Here is an 18433-nt window from a genome sequence, read left to right on the forward strand (position 1 = left end):
GTATCTTTATAATCATATATATTTAGGTATGATTCATACCTTTAGTTCCACATGCCACATTAAATGCCTGCCTTTGTAATTATACTTGTAAACACTATTATAAAGTTTATCTTTGTGGCTGAAAGTATACATTCATTTGTGAACTCCCCACGCTACAATTAAATTATGAAGGTAAGAAATAATTTTTATTTGGATAAGGAAAATAGCCTGTCCATGGGCACAGGTCCCCTTGTTCTTTGTTCTTCTCGGTTTGTGTGACAGAACCCCTAAATTTGTAGGTGCTGCCCCACTCTATCCCACCTCCCAAGCGTTCTATGCTTGGCTTTCCTCAAAACTACATTCTATTTTGTTTTATTGAGCTCATGGGTATACAGATATTTATAGGCTTATTTCACTATGAGCACCCCAAAAACCATTAGGCAACTTTCAGGTCCAAAAAATAAAATAAAATAAAATAATATGCTGGGCAGTGTCGATGTTAAAGATCAAGGTATTTAGGAGACCTTCACTGCCCATCTCCCAATCTATTCTTGTTCTCAGTGACTTTGTGGAAATGTCACTTTTGAAAGGCTCTAAAAAATCTGACCTCAATAGCCTCTTTCCTTCTAGGTAGGGTGACTGTATTATACAAACAAATGTGAGTAATTATGACTGAATAAGGATTTTACTTCCAGCTGTGATGAGCAGCCACAGAGGTGACATATTGGACTCCTGACACATTTCGAGGTTTATGGGAGTGGTTCACAGCTTTTGGACAGTGAGGGACCATTTTCTGAGCACGTCCTATGTGCAAGGGTCTAAGCTGGGGGGTTATCAGTTAATTCACATTATGGCTCAGTGAGCAGGCTCTTTATATTTTCTCATTCTTTAGGGAAAACTGAAGCTTGGATTTGAGTCAGGTATGATTCCACCATTTAATAAAGCTTCATTAGATTTTAAAGATTCCATAAAACCTATTTAGTAAAGCTCTTATGCATCTGAAATAGTTTAAATACAGGAATTCCTAGAAGCAGGGGAAAGTCTTTGAAATCTTTACAATCTGATTTTAACAGCTGGTGCTAAATTCCTCTTCTTCCTAAACAGAAGCTAATTTCAAAAAAGATCTGATTTGGAATATTGACATAATTAAAGCTATCAAATAATTTTCTTGTTCTCTTTACAAGATATTAAACATTTTGGATCACTGCTTACAATAATCTAGCTATATGTGGACTGTAAAGTCTATCTACCACAAGGATAAATGTAATTTTCATAGTGACCGAAGGTAATTTTCCTGTGTTGTTAAAAATATATTTATACTGCTTTGCACATCACCTTTGGTTTATAATCATGGTCCGTGAAAGTCTTGACATGTGAATATAATCTAGCAACATAGTTCATATATTTATAATTTTGAAAGAACAAGGGAAGCACCCTAATGTAATAGAAACAGCATAGCCCTGGGCTTCGTCCTCATGTTGCCACAAGGTAGATGTACAGGTCTGTGTAATCCCTCAGTCTCTTTGAAGTCAGTGTCTTCAGTTATAAAATTTATTGAGTTGGACCAAGTGATCTGCAGGGTCCTTCCAGTTTTAAGGTTAATGATCATCATAACGAAGGGATCAGAGAGAACGCACACTACACTAAAGAGGTTTTGTATGCTCTGAGTTGCCTTTTAGAAAGTTGGCAGTAGCCTTTAAATCAATCATAAACCAGAGGGCAGAGGTGCAATGTGTGAATTGAAAAGCTTCTTGCTCTTAATTTTTGGGTGCATTTCTGATACTGCAGAGTACTTTAAATGGTTCTGAGTGCCCTAATGCCACACAAAGCCCACATTACTCTAATCGTTATGAAACCTTCACAGATGTGCACTGGGAAGATTTTTCTGAGGAAGCTGGAAAAATGAAACTGTAAATGCCTTCCAGCTGGCATGCCTAAATATTCTTCATCTTATTGGAGATGTGTTCAGGTTAATTTCAGTTGATGACTGATAGCTCATCCAAATGTTACTCAAGATAATGTGGAGCAATTTTTCTCTCCTAGTGATGAACTCAGATAAGAGGGTGATTATTGAAAAAAAAAAGTAACTAACATTTCTCAATGGAAAAAAATGGTATCATTACAAAAACACAAAATTAAATTATAATATCTTAAAAAAAAAGAAAAAGACTCAAGGTCGGGATATAAAAAGCATAAGGCTAATTACACACATGCATATGGTGCACATTCTAGTTAAGTACTGAGGGAGTTAACACTTTCGTGCCTGGCTGGTTTAGGTCATGCCATTTACATCCTGCTGTTCACAATAATAATGATAAGAAATGGGCCGCCTGCTATCACTAAGTGCCAGATACAGACAATATGGCAACAAGGCAACATCAAGTTTTAAAAAAATAGCAGTTTTCTTGAGACTTAAAATACTTTGATAGCTTAAGACATGCAATCTATTGCACATTTCCTTAATTCCTTTAATTTCCTCTTCTCATCCTGGCATTGCTGCTGGCTGCTCTTCAGCTGTTTAATGTGAATGTGAAAACAACCAAAGAACATGATTACAAAACCACATATCCTGGAATCTAAGTTCTTTACTTTGGACAATTTCCTTCTTTAAATGATAGCTACTCTCTCTATAGAAACAGGAGAATTCCAGGAAGAAAAACATAAAAAGAGATGACAAGCTATTCAGACTTATGCATATAGGCAGACACATAAAATGTGAAGTGATTTCTTAAAAGTAGAGATAAAAATAATGGAATCATAGAATGTTAAAGCTGGAAGGGATCTCAGAGCTCTTCAGACTCACCCTATTGCTTTACAGAAAAGGAAACTGAGGCAGAGTTGTGTGAAACCACCTGCCCAGGAGCACATGAGAGTTACAGACAGAAATGAGTCTACAGTTTAGGCCTACAGACTTCCATTCTAGTGCTCCTTCAAAATCTGTATATTATATGTTTACAGAGTTAAAGATAATAGGGTTTCAAAGAATTGATTTATGATGATTGATTGAGAAATTGTTTGGTGTACAACAGATAAGCAAACCCAGGACTTCATGATTAAAAACAATATATTTCTAATAAATACAATATATATTTTGAGGAACAGTTGAATACTTCTTTAATATGATTTTATCTGTTAACTGAATTAGTGAGTTGCCCTAATCACTCCATGCATCAAAAATTTTTGGTATAGATTTCATAGTAATTCCACAAATCTTCTTCTATACACAAACTAAAAATAGCATATTTCTCATGGTCTGATGATGGATATCCTCTTCTGTAAAGTGGCCCATGTGATCTAAAAGGTCCCTGTCAGCTCCAGCAGATTATGGTTCTATTGTACCCTGTTCACGATGAAGTGTGACTTTTGAAGCTGTGATCATCTGACTTCAAGGTAATTCAAGATTTAACTTTTGCTGATTGAAAAAAGCCATCACTCTACAGTGTTGGTTAAAGTTACTTTCTGTTAAAGATAGTTTTATAAGTTCAAATTATACTTAGATATTTCAGAACATCATTCTCAAGATAAATGTTCAGAAATTTCTACCTACTATTGATGAGACCATTAATCCACTGGAATTTTTCTGTAACTCACACTTTAAAGTATGAAAGCATCGGTGCAGAATTTTCACACTTTTTTTATGTGAGTGCAATGTATTTTTAAAAGCATTTAAAATTAAACTGTACTTATCATTGAGATTGCATTAGACTTTTTCTCTCTCTACATTTTCATATTTAAACTCCATGTACAGCCACTCTGGAGAACAGTATGGAGGTTCCTTAAAAGACTACAAATAGAACTACCATATGACCCAGCAATCCCACTACTGGGCATATACCCTGAGAAAACCATAATTCAAAAAGAGTCATATACCAAAATGTTCATTGCGGCTCAATTTACAATAGCCTGGAGATGGAAACAACCTAAGTGTCCATCATCGGATGAATGGATAAAGAAGATGTGGCACATATATACAATGGAATATTACTCAGCCATAAAAGGAAACAAAATTGAGCTATTTGTAATGAGGTGGATGGACCTAGAGTCTGTCATACAGAGTGAAGTAAGTCAGAAAGAGAAAGACAAATACCATATGCTAACACATATATATGGAATTTAAGAAAAAAAATGTCATGAAGAATCTAGGGGTAAGACAGGAATAAAGACACAGACCTACTAGAGAATGGACTTGAGGATATGGGGAGGAGGAAGGGTAAGCTGTGACAAAGTGAGAGAGTGGCATGGACATATATACACTACCAAACGTAAAACAGATAGCTAGTGGGAAGCAGCTGCATAGCACAGGGAGATCAGCTCGGTGCTTTGTGACCACTTAGAAGGGTGGGATGGGGAGGGTGGGAGGGAGGGAGGGAGACGCAAGAGGGAAGAGATATGGGAACATATGTATATGTATAACTGATTCACTTTGTTATACAGCAGAAACTAACACACCATTGTAAAGCAATTATACTCCAATAAAGATGTAAAAAAAAAAAAACCAATCCCAGATATCAGAGCATCAAAAGGACAGGTAATAAAAGTGAGGGATAGCCATGGGTAACAGGACTTTCAGGTACAAAGCAGAGTAAAAAATTGAGCTTAGATACTTAAAGTTCGAGCTAACGATTTATTAAGAAGTGTTTCTGTTATTCAATTTTGATTTGATTATAAACTACTCAAGGACTTCAAAGGGTAAAGATAAATGATTACTAAAGACCACAGTATGAATTATGTAAAAATCTATCACTGAATTTCAGGAAAGTCATACCCATTTCAATTTTTGTCAAAATGGCTGATTCTAGGGCTGGAGAAAGGAGAGTCTACAGTATCTTGTAGCTCTAGAAAGAAAAGAAAAGCTCAAAAACTGAAAACCATGTGGGTGGGGTATATCAAAAAGATACCGGAGACAAACTGAAAGAACTCCCAGTGGCCAAAGCTGAATCATTCTGAGCAACAAAATACATAACATAGCATTGGATTATAACCCAAAGTATAAAATATCCATGAATACACACCGATATAAATAAATGATTGAATAAGTAAATGAGGCAGAGATGAATCTCTTACACAGAAAAATTTCAAGTAATTTATGTAGCTACTAATTCCTCAAGGAGGTGAATCTTAACTCCCTATTCCTTAAATGTGAGCTGTGCTTAGCAACTTACTCCCAAAGAGTAGAAATAAATTTAAAAAAACATAACTTTACAGTGAAGAAACCTGGCAAATGCTATCTCAGTCAGGTGATCAATGTCAACATTATCAGTGATAAGTTGCATTGATAGCATGTACCCTTGAAATGATGTGACAAGAAAGGCACTTCACCTCTGTGATCTTCTTTTCCCAAACCCGCAATCTCAACCTAAGAGAGAAAACATGATACACACTCAAACTGAGGGACATTCTATAAAACACATGACCAGTACTCCTCAAAACTCTCGAGGTCTTAAAAAACAAGGGAAGTCTGAGAAACTTTTAAGGCACAATGACTAAATGTACTATGTACCCTGGACTGGATCCTGTAACAGAAAAAGGAAAAGGAAAATATGTAGAAAATGAATGAAATCTGAATTAAGTATGGAGTATAGTGAATACTAACATATCAGTATCGGTTTATTAGCTGTGACAAATGTATGACACTAATGAACTAACAATAGGGAACTGGGTGTGGGGTATGTAGTAACTATCCATATTATCTTTGTAACTTTTCTGAAAATGTAGAACTATTCTAAAATAAAGTTTATTTAAAAACAAAGAAATTTGATGATTTTGTTCTCTAAAGTTTCCACAAGGTAGGTTGCATGTTTTGACTGTCATTTTCTATTTGATTAAGTCTTGTTTGCAAAAAAATTCAGAATAACTAGGCAATAGAAGACTTGCTTAATGGCGACCGTTTATATGAGTACCAGATAGAGAAATAAATTGTGTTTAAAATTATGCTGCCCTCTGCCACAAAGCTCAAAGCATTTTTAGAGTCATCACTCAGTTTCTAATGTGATAAAACTTATGAAAGTGTGTTGTAAATTGTAAAAGACTATAAAACGTATACCATAATTAGTATTACTGTATGATTACTTTTATCGTTATTCCTGAGATCTCAGTAACGTATTGGTTGCTAAAGGGAGTTTCTACAGGTTAGATAATCATTATCTTCATAAAGTTAATGCCAAAAAAATGGTGCCATTTAGTCCCATAAAATAACACTTAATGTGATTTTAACTGTGTAGTTGTGCCCTTAGGGGAATTATGTGTAATTGTACAATTTAGTTGGTTTCTCTTGCCTTGGTCAAACCAAGTACTTCATATTCTGAGTGTCATATTTGATGAGCCATTTTAATAAAGAAGGCCAACAAGACTGATCATATATTTTATATACATATAATTTGACCTTGAGCATATAGACACAAGCTGAGTGACCTCAGTAAGACAAAGCTGCAGACAATTAACATAAACTTATTGAATATTTATTCTCCTGAGAACACATTCTTGGAGTATGAGTGGGTGATAAAACATTTTTGGATGAATTTGGACTTTTGCCAGTTTTTGAGATAAATCAGTGGTTGAAGTGAGAAGAAAACCAAAGCCGAAATGCAAATACACTGGTGAGACAGATTGACAATGGTGGGAAACTGCTCTCCTGCTGTGAACTCTGTGGATTTTATTTTAAAGAGCTTTATTGAGGTATAACTGCATTACAATATACTTCATATATTTAAATTGTACAGTTTGGTAATTTTTGACATACGTATGCAACCATGAAATAATTACCACAACCAAATAACGCACATATCTATCACCCCCAAATGTTTTCTTATGCTCAGTTGTAATTTTTCTCTCTTGCCCATCCCCATACCACTTCCATCCTTGTCCCCGGACAATCACTGATCTGCTTTCTGTTACTCTAAATTAGTTTGCATTTCTTTTAGATTTTTATTCAAATAGAATCATGCAGTATTTATGTTTTTTTTTAAAAACTTAATTCTTTCACAGAGTATTGATTATTTTGAGATTCATTCATGTTGTAGCATGTGTCAATACTTTGTTCCTTTTTATTGTATGGATCTAGCACAATCTGTGTATTCACTCACCTGTTTATGGCCATTTGGGCTGTAATCTCCTCTTCTGAATATTAGAAAAGGAGTTATTAGTGTTAGCATGTTTTTTTATCCTTTTACTTTCAACCTATTTGAGTTTATATTCAAAGTGCATTTCTTGTAAGAGCATATAGTTGGCTCTTACTTTTATATGCAATGTGAAAATCTTTGCCTTTTAATTTGGGTGTTTAGATCATTTACATTAATATGATTATTAATATGGTTAGGTTTAAATCTATTTTCTTATTTTGTTTTCTCCCATTTCCCTATTTTCTTTGTTACTTCCTCTTCTGTTTTATCTAGGATTAACTGAATTTTTTATGATTACACTTGCATTTTTTGTTTATTTATTAGCTAGAACTCTGTTTTGTTATTTCAGTGGCTGCTTCAGGGTTTATGGTATACGTCTTTAACTTACCACAGTCTACCTTCAGAGTAGTCAGTAAATTATGGCCAATGAGCAAAATCTATCCCACTGCCTGTTTTTGTAAATGAAGTCTGGCTTTCTTAGGTGATGTCACTGAAGCTGCTAGTTGTCTGCAAAGATCTGTTCCCCAATTCTTACACAGTTTTAGAACTGTAGCTGGTACATGGCTGCCCAGCTGAGGATTACATTTTCAGCCCACTATGGAGTCTGGTGTGTCTCAATAGCTAAGTTCCCAGTTTTAGAATGTGAGCCTTAGGGAAGTGTGCCAATTCCAGTAATGGGGGAGGGGGGACTTGGAATGGTACTAAACTTCAGGTTACTCAAACTCTTTGATGCTAGTTCTGGGTACAGTTATAGGTATTCAATAAATATTTTAGAACGGATTGAAGGACCTTGGGATACTCCAGTGAGTCACATAAATTATTCTCCTGTGACAATCTTCATTACATAAAAAGACTGATACGGCTATTAATGTTATAGCCATGTGTCCCAGATTCAGCAAGTAAGCTTCATTTAATAAATTACCTGTACAGAATGAAATCGTACAGAGTAGAAAGTTAGAGCTATAAAGGGCCCTAAAGTTTAATTCATAAACCCTTTCTTTGGTTCTGCTCTACTGTTCCAAGCATACTGTGAATCCTAAGGGAATGTTAATGGACAACACTCAATTCTATACTGGATTCAACAAGTCAGTGATATTTTTCTGTTAATAAAATCTTCAAACAAGTATAAAAAACTACCAATTCACTAGTAGCTTTTGTCTCTCTGTAGAAATACATCTATAAAATATACAAGCTCGGGGCTTCCCTGGTGGCGCAGTGGTTGAGAGTCCACCTGCTGATGCAGGGGACATGGGTTCGTGCCCCGGTCTGGGAAGATCCCACATGCCGCGGAGCGGCTGGGCCCATGAGCCATGGCCGCTGAGCCTGCACGTCTGGAGCCTGTGCTCCGCAACGGGAGAGGCCACAGCAGTAAGAGGCCCACGAACCGCAAAAAAAAAACAAAAGAAAACAAGCTCAGTATTTTCTGAATCGCCTAGAAAAAAAATTATTAATCTGGAGTGAGTGAGGGCTGATGGCACGGCCACATTAACTACTCCCGGGTATGAATTATTCTTCAGAACTGTTGATCAGGAAGTCAATCATGAAACAGAAACTACTCACAGGTCACAGGGAAAGGTATTCTGTCACTTGTATGCACATAAAATCCAATATGTGGGTAAATTCTCTACCCTAAACACTAATGGTTTGATGTGGCAACTGCTGTAAAGAACTAGTTTCTTTCCAAAAGCCTTTGAGGACATTTCTATCTTTCTATCTCCTGCCTTGCCCTTTCTCACTTCTCTAATCAGAAGCCAGAAAATCCTAATTCTAAGGTATTTTGTTCTACTACCAACAGGATTCCTAGATAAGAAGTCATATCTTATGCTATAGTTGATATCAAAGAGTTAAGTGTATGTGTGTGTATACATATAAATAGCCATATACATATATATGTGTGTGTAATTGTAAACCTTCCAAAATATAATTGATTAAATGTCATTCTTATAAGGTATTAAATCTTAATATATTCTGACATATAAGAACTATTAGAAGAGAAAAATTAATAAATTTTATTAAAAACTCTCTCCTTTTTAGCAAGTATGAAAGGCAAGAGTGTAAATCTATATGTGAAGTTAACTTCATGTGTCAACTTGACCAGACCATGAGGTGACCAGACATTTGGTCAAACATTACTCTGGGTGTGTTTGTGAGGCTGTTTCTGGATGAGATTAACAACTGAATTGGTAGACTGAGTAAAGCAGATTGCTCTCCCTAATGGGGGTGGGCCCATCCAATTAGTTGAAGGTCTGAATAGACCCAAAAGACTGACCCTCACACAAGTAAGAGGGAATTCTTCCTGCCTGACTGCCTTCAAGCTTGGACATCAGATTTTTTCTGCCTTTGGAATTGAACTGAAACATTGGCTCTTCCTGCATCTCAAGTCTACAAATCTTGGGACGAGAACTACACTATTGGCTCTCCAGGGTCTTCAGCTTGCCATCTGCAGACCTTGGGACCTGTCAGCCTCCCTGACTGCATGAGCCAATTCCTCATAATAAATAAGTAAACAAACAAACAAACATATCCTATTGAATCTATTTCTTTTGAGAAGCCTGACTAATACACTATGTTAGGTAAAGAACTCATAGATAACAAGAGGTAATGAAGTAAATGATATAGCAATTATATCATGTAACTGGGAATAAAATTAATGAGCAAAATTTTGGAGTAGTGATCTTCTTAGCCAACAAAGAAGTGTCATTTTACACTTATTAAGATAGTTAAAAAATTTGACATTTATACTCAAGCCTAGAAAGGTTTTGTTGAAACTTCTAAAACAATCCATTACTGGAAGTAATAATTTGTCATAACTCTTTATGATAGCAATGTGGAAAAATATATAAAAGCTGGAAAACTGCTCATATCCCTTGACTCCAGTCATGAAACATATAAGAACTCTTCTTAGAAAAATAATGCTAAAGAGGAAAAAAAAAAGCTACCTGCATAAAGAAGATTGAAGTTTTATATATAACAGTGAAACAGTGGAAACAGCCTAAGAAATAAATAATACAGAAATGGTTTAGGAACCTAGTCAAATGAATATTATGCATCCACTAAAATCATAATTATGATGTTAATTTAAAGAATATTACTTACAATCAAGCTTTTCAGCAAAGAATTTTAGATACACACACAAAGATACATACACTACTGTAAGAACAAAATACGTTAAAAATATATGAGTATCAGGTGAAGTAGAAATTAAGGTAGAAAAATAAGATCCTGGGCTACAGTTAGTACCCAACCTACCTACCCATTGTCCTATTTGATTTATTAGAAGTGGGCCACAGATTTGTCTCTGCATTTCTGGCAGCTAATTTGAAAAAAAAATCTAAATTGTCTAAAAAAGCCATAAGAACATACTAGCTGTTAAATAGCTATTTTCACTATGAAATCTGAGAGATATTTTTGCTATCGAATCTCTGCAAAGAAGACATGGTGTGAACTTAGTGAACAAGATCCTACATTTTAGTGGGAGGGGCCCCTCCCTCCTTTCTTCCATGTTCCATGGGAGAAAGGAATGTCCACTCCCCTTTCCAGAAGGGAAAGTAGGAGACCTACACTAGAAGCTTCTCTTTCACCCCTTCTCTACATAGGGAGGAATGATTCAGGTGACTGAGGAGTTTGAGAGAAAGAGTACGTATAGCTCAGCCCTTTCCTCATTTATAATTCTTGGAACCAACCTGTCTTCTGGGAGTCTGAATTCTCTGCAACTCCACGGCAAATTTTAGGGTGCAGCTCAGTCTCAGAGAGATGGGGGTAGATTGCTACTGTCTACCTTTGCCTGTGACTCAGCTAGTAAATCTCTCTCAGTCATGGGCAAAGTCTCAGGGAGTCCATTTTGCCACAGAGACAGACTCTTCCTTCTTCCATTAGCCCTCTCAACAGGAAGCTGAAATGACTCTCTTGCAATTGCTCAGGTGTTGGATTTGAAGAAGAACGTTATTTGTTGGCCCCTCAAGTCCTAACACTTAACAACATCCTTGTTGTAGATACATTACTGAAATTTTCAGGGATATTTCTTATAAGGTGCCCCAAAGAAGACATGATGCTGTGTGAGAAATAGTACAGAAACCAATGTGGCTGGAGAGTAATGACTGATGAGGAAAGTGACAACATGAGAAGAGGCAGAAAGGTAGGTTACGGACAGATCATAAGTGCGATGTGAGGGCATGGGAAGACTTTTAAATAAGAGACTGAAATAATCAGATTTTTGTTTCGAAATGAGCTCTCTAGCGGCTGAGTGTAGCATGAATCAGAGCTGATGACTTAAAGTCCCACGGACTAGGATTTAACAAGCAGCTATTGGGAGAGGATTCTGGGAAGCACTGATAGGGAGGGGGAGGGGGTGATGTGAGACAAAAAAGAAAAGAAGCCAATAAAGGATACCCAGGGGGCAGGTTGCCCCTGTGGGCAACTGGGGATCAATCTTGATGGGGAACTCTGGAATCCTATAGAAGGTAACCCAAAGTTGTCCCCCTTGAGCTGTAAGGAAGCTGGAAAGTTACTACCAACTCCTGTCTCTTATTGGTTGAGGGCTGTGCCTGGGGGTGTTAACATCCCAGCACTTCAGAGCACACTTCTGCAGCCAGAGAACGTCCTCAAGGAAAGAGGGTCCCAGGTGCTTACAGGAGGAAGCTTTGGTGGAAGGGAAAGAGCGGGCACAGAACTGGGAAAATGCTCTCCCTTTGGGTCACATTTTTCATTGCTTATCAAAGTAGAACAGCTTGTCCCCCCCACCCCCCTTCAGCTTCCACAATCCTCAGGAAAATCTTTTGTCAACATCTATTCTTACTTCTCTTTCCAGAAAAATTCCCTTTGCCAATTTCCTTTGGAAACTCTTCCCTCCCCTTTTAGCCCTTTTTGACTGATACAAATTAACTCACACCAGCTCCATCTAGGCTCCCTCACCAGTTCAACTGATAATACACGGATAAATATGTTTCCATCAGAGCAGAGGCTTAAATTATGAAACATTCCTACTGACATAACACTTGAAGCCAAATGCATATGTATGTTAAAAACAAAATTATTGACCATTTATGAGTAATAAAATTATTCAAAAATACAGTAAAGTTTCCAATACATTACTGGATTATGATATTGTTCTTGTATATAGAAACAATGTAAAAAAGAATTTCTACTGTTTTTGAAAAAAGTTTGAAATTAACTTTTACTGTTTTTAATAAACAACTTACTTTCTCCCCATAACTGAAAAATGAGATATGTCCATAAGCAGAGTAAATTTTGCAAGATAGCTACTATCAGTGCATGTACCAGGACAAAACACTAATCAAGGAAATCTACAACACGGCCAAATATCCTGTTCTGTGTTTCAAAACTCTAAGGCTCTCTTCCTGGTTTGCAGAGGGTTACCTTCTTGCTATGACCTCATGTGGCAGAAAGAGAGGGGCTGGGAGGGGAAGGAGAAGGAGAGGGAGAGGGAGAAGGAGAGAGAGATAGAGAGAAGGAGAAAGCTAGCTCTCTCATGTCTCTTCTTATAAGGGCACTAATATAAGGGCACGCACTAATCCTATTATGACGGCCCCACCCTCATGACCTTAGGTAAACCTAATTATCTCCTCAAAGCCCTATATTCAATACCATCACATTGGGAGTTAGGGCTTCAACATAAGAATTTAGGGATTCAATCCATGGCAATGTATCTGAGGTAGCAACTGTGATCTGAGGTAAAATCCATCAAGAAGTAAGTTAAACAATTTGGATAGAAAGACTTATGCAAGAAGTAATAGACTTGTTTTCTAATCCCAGTCTTGAAAAATATCACATCTCTGCTTGGAGCCTTAGTTTCCTCAAAGGCAAATCCCCAGCTGTCACACACTGATTAAACCTAGCTTTGGAATTAGCTGATACATTTTCGCAGTCTATGATTTCTTCACTTTTATACCAATTTGGCATTGTGCTATGGAGTGAACTGCATGTAATCAGGCTGTGGGTGTGGACCTGTTCTAGATTTGATATTAAGATTCCTTAGTGCAGTGGTTGGAGACAAGATGGCAGAGTAGAAGGACTTGAGTTCACCTCGTCTCATGAAAACACCAAAATCTGACAAGCAAAAGCTAAGAGAATTCAGCACCACCAAACCAGATTTAAAACTAATGCTAAAGGAACTTTTCTAGGTGGAAAAGAAAAGGCCACAACTAGAAACAAGAAAATTATGAATGGGAAAGCTCACAGGTGAAGGCAAACATACAGAAAAGGTAGGAAATCATCCACACAGAAATATGATGTCAAAACCAGCAACCATGAGAAGAGGAGAGTACAATAAAAAGGAACAAAGTATTGACTACACAAATGAATCTCAAAATAATTAATACCATGTGAAAGAGTTCAGATTCTTTTTTAAAAAGAGGAAGTACAAATGCAGGATATTGTTGTTCTTGTTTTACAAAATTATAAATATATGAATTATGTTGCTAGATTATATTCACATGTCAAGACTTTCATGAACCATCATTATAAACCAAAGGTGATGTGCAAAGCAGGATACTGGAAATGCATTTGAAACTAAGAGACCAGCAACTTAAAACAATCTTGTATATATATAGACTGCTATATCAAAACCTCATGGTAACTGCAAATCAAAAATCTAAAATAGATACACACACACACACAAAAAGGAATCCAAACACAACACTAAAGTTAGTTCTCACATTACAAGAGAAGAGAACAAAAGAGGAAGGGAAGAAAAAAGACCTATAAAAACAAATCCAAAACAATTAACAAAATCACAATACCTTAAATTACCTTAAATTTAAATGGATTATGCTCCAACCAAAAGACACAGGTTGGCTGAGTGGATACAAAAATGAGACCCATATATGCGCTGTCTAAAAGAGACCCACTTCAGATCCAGGGACACATACAGACTGAAAGTGATGGAAAAAGATATTCCATGCAAATGGAAATCAAAAGAAAGCTGGAGTCACAATACTCATATCAGACAAAATAGACTTTAAAATAAAGACTGTAAGGACCAAAAAAAGGACACTACATAATAATCAAGTAATCAATTCAAGAAGAAGTAGTAACAACTGTAAATATATATGCACCCAACATCGGAGCATCTCAATATACAAGACAAATGCTAACAGACATAAAAGGAGAAGTTGACAGTAACACAATAATAGGGGGGGACTTTAACACTCCACTTACATCAACGGACAGATCACTCAGACAGAAAATCATAAGGAAACATGCCTTAAATGACCCATTAGACCAGATGGTCTTAATTGATATTTATAGAGCATTCCATTCAAAAGTGGCAGAATATACATTCTTTTCAGGTGCACATGGAACATTCTCCAGGATAGATCACATGCTGGGCCACAAAGTGAGCATCAGTAAATTTAAGGAAATTGAAATCATATCAAGATCTTTTCTGACTACAATGCTATGAGATTAGAAATCAACTACAAGAAAAAAACTGCAAAAAACACAACAATGTGGAGGCTAAACAATATGCTAATAAACAACCAATGGATCACTGAAGAAATCAAAGAGGAAATAAAAAAATACCTAGAGACAAATGAAAACACAATGATCCAAAACCTATGGGACACAGCAAAAGTAGTTCTAAGAGGGAAGTTTAGAGCAATACAATCTTACTTTAGTAAACAAGAGAAATCTCAAACAACCTGACATTACATCTAAAGCAACTAGAGAAAGAAGAACAAACAAAACCCAAAGTTAACATAAGGAAAGAAATCATAAAGGTCAGAGCAGAAATAAATGAAATAGAAACAAAGAAAACAATAGAAAAGACCAATGAAACTAAAAGCTGGTTCTTTGAAAGATAAACAAAATTGATAAACCATTAGCCAGACTCATCAAGAAAAAAAGGAAGGAGGACCTTCAAGATGGTGGAGGAGTAAGACGTGCAGATCACCTTCCTCCCCACAAATACATCAAGAATACATCTACATGTGGAACAACTCCTAAGGAACACCTACTGAACACTGACAGAAGACCTCAGACTTCCCAAAAGGCAAGAAGCTCCCCACGTACCTGGGTAGGGCAAAAGGAAAAAGAAAAAACAGAAACAAAAGTACAGGGGTGGGGCCTGCACCTCTGGGAGGGAGCTGTGGAGGAAAAGTTTCCACACAGTAGGAAGCTCCTTCACTGGCAGAGACGGGTGTTGGTGGGGGGAAAGCTTTGGAGCCACGGAGGAGAGCTCAGCAACAGGGGTGCAGAGGTCAAAGCAGAGAGATTCCCGCACAGAGGATTGGTGCCGAGCTGCACTCACCAGCCTGAGAGGCTTGTGTGCTCACCCGCCAGGGCAGGCGGGGGCTGGGAGCTGAGGCTCGGGCTTCGGTCGGAGCACAGGGAGAGGACTAGGGTTGGCGGCGTGAACACAGCCTGCAGGGGGCTAGTGCACCACGGCTAGCCGGGAGGGAGTCCGGGAAAAAGTCTGGACCTGCCTAAGAGTCAAGAGAATATTGTTTTGGGGTGTGCGAGGAGAGGGGATTCCTTCCCTGTCTGCCCACAGAAGGCAGAGTACCGCCTAAATGAGCTCCAGAGATGGACGCGAGCTGTGGCTATAAGCTCAGACCCCAGAGATGGGCGTGAAACGCTAATGCTGCTGCTGCAGCCACCAAAAAATCTGTGTGCAAGTACAGGTCACTATCCATACCTCCCCTCATGGGAGCCTGTGCAGTCTGCCACTGCCAGGGTCCCATGATCCAGGGACAACTTCCCCAGGAGAACACACGGCACACATCAGGCTGTTGCAACATCATGTCGGCCTCTGCCGCCATAGGCTCACCCCGCATTCCAATTACAACTATAACTACCATAACCCACCGTCCCCCCAGCATGAGTGAGCCAGAGCCCCCTAATCAGCCACTCCTTTAACCCCGTCCTGTCTGGACAGGAACAGATGCCTAAGGGCAACCTACATGCAGAGGTGGGGCCAAAACCAAAGCTGAACCCCAGGAGCTGTGCGAACTAAGAGAAAGGGAAATTTCTCCCAGCAGCCTCAGGAGCAGCGGATTAAATCCCCACAATCAACTTGAGGTTCCCTGCATCTGTGGAATGCCTGAATAGACAACAAATCATTCCAAAATTGAGGTGATGGACTTTGGGAGCAACTACAGACTTGGGGTTTGCTGTATGCGACTGATTACTTTCTGATTTATATGTTGATCTTAGTTTAGTTTTTAGCGCTTGTTATCATTGGTGGATTTGTTTATTGGTTTGGTTGCTCTCTTGTTTTTTTAATTGTTTTAATTTTTTATTTTAATAATATTTTTTTAATTTTTATTTTAATAACATTTTTATTTCATTTCATTTCTTTTAGTTTTCTCACTTTTCTTCCGAGCCGTGTGGCTGACAGGGTCTTGGTGCTCTGGCCGGGTGTCAGGCCTGAGCCTCAGAGGTGGGAGAGCCGAGTTCAGGACACTGGACCACCAGAGACCTCCCGGCTCCATGTAATATCAGTCGGCAAGAGCTCTCCCAGAGATCTCCATCACAACACTAAGACCCAGCTCCACTCAACCACCAGCAAGCTTCAGTGATGGACACTCCATGCCAAACAACTAGCAAGACAGGAACACAACCCCACCCCTTGGCAGAGACGCTACCTAAAATTATAATAAGTTCACAGACACCCCAAAACACACCACTTGACGTGGTCCTGTCCACCAGAAAGACAAAATCCAGCCTCATGCACCAGAACACAGGCATCAGTCCCCTCCACCAGGAAGCCTACACAACCCACTGAACTAACCTTACCCACATGGGGCAGACACCAAAAACAATGGGAACTACAAACCTGCAGCCTGCACAAAGGAGACCCCAAACACACTATGATAAGTAAAATGAGAAGACAGAGAAATACTCAGCAGATGAAGAGGCAAGGTGAACTCCCACCAGACCAAACAAACGTAGAGGAAATAGGCAGTCTACCTGAAAAAGTATTCAAAGTAATGATAGTAAAGATGATCCAAAATCTTGGAAACAGAATGGAGAATGAAGAAACGTTTAACAAGGACCTAGAAGAACTAAAGAGCAAACAAACAATAATGAACAACACAATAAATGAAATTTAAAATCCTCTAGAAAGAATCAATAGCAGAATAACTGAGGCAGAAGAACGGATAAGTGACCTGGAAGATAAAACAGTGGAAATAGCTACCACAGAGCAGAATATAGAAAAAAGAATGAAAAGAATTGAGGACAGTCTCAGAGACCACTGGGACAACATTAAACACACCAACATTCGAATTACAGGGGTCCCAGAAGAAGAGAAAAAGAAAGGGACTGAGAAAATATTTGAAGAGATGATAGTTGAAAAATTCCCTAATATGGGAAAATAAATAGTCAATCAACTCCAGGAAGTGCAGAGAGTCCCATAAAGGATAAATCCAAGGAGCAACATGCCAAGACACATATTAATCAAATTATCAAAAATTAAATACAAAGAAAAATATCAAAAGCAGCAAGGGAAAAGCAACAAATAACAAACAAGGGACTCCCTATAAGGCTAACAGCTGATCTTTCAGCAGAAACTCTGCAAGCCAGGGGCTTCCCTGGTGGCGCAGTGGTTGAGAGTCCACCTGCCGATGCAGGGGACACGGGTTCGTGCCCCGGTCCGGGAAGATCCCACATGCCGCGGAGCAGCTGGGCCCGTGAGCCATGGCCGCTGACCTGCGCGTCCGGAGCCTGTGCTCCGCAACAGGAGAGACCATAACAGTGAGAGGCCCACATACCGCAAAAAAAGAAAAACAAAAAACAAAAAACAAACAAACAAACCAAAAAAAAGAAACTCTGCAAGCCAGAAGGGTGTGGCAGGACATATTTAAAGTGATGAAAGGGGAAAACCTACAACCAAGATGACTCTACCCAGCAAGGACCTCATTCAGATTTGATGGAGAAATTAAAACGTTTACAGACAAGCAAAAGCTGAGAGAGTTCAGCACCACCAAACCAGCTTTACAACAATTGCTAAAGGAACTTCTTTAGGCAGGAAACACAAGAGAAGGAAAAGACCTATAATAACAAACCCGAAACAATTAAGAAAATGGTAATAGGAACATAAATATCCATAATTACCTTAAATGTAAATGGATTAAATGCTCCAACCAAAATACATAGACCAGTGGAATGGATACAAAAACAAGACCCGTACATATGCTGTCTACAAGAGACCCACTTCAGACCTACGGACACATACAGACTGATAGTGGGTGGATGGAAAAAGATATTCCAGGCAAATGGAAATCACAAGAAACCTGGAGTAGCAATTCTCATGTCAGACAAATAGACTTTAAAATAAAGCCTATTTACAAGAGACAAAGAAGGACACTACATAATGA

Source organism: Mesoplodon bidens, assembly GCF_964165515.1.
Source record: "Mesoplodon bidens genome assembly, chromosome: 5".
Classification (NCBI taxonomy): Eukaryota; Metazoa; Chordata; class Mammalia; order Artiodactyla; family Ziphiidae; genus Mesoplodon; species Mesoplodon bidens.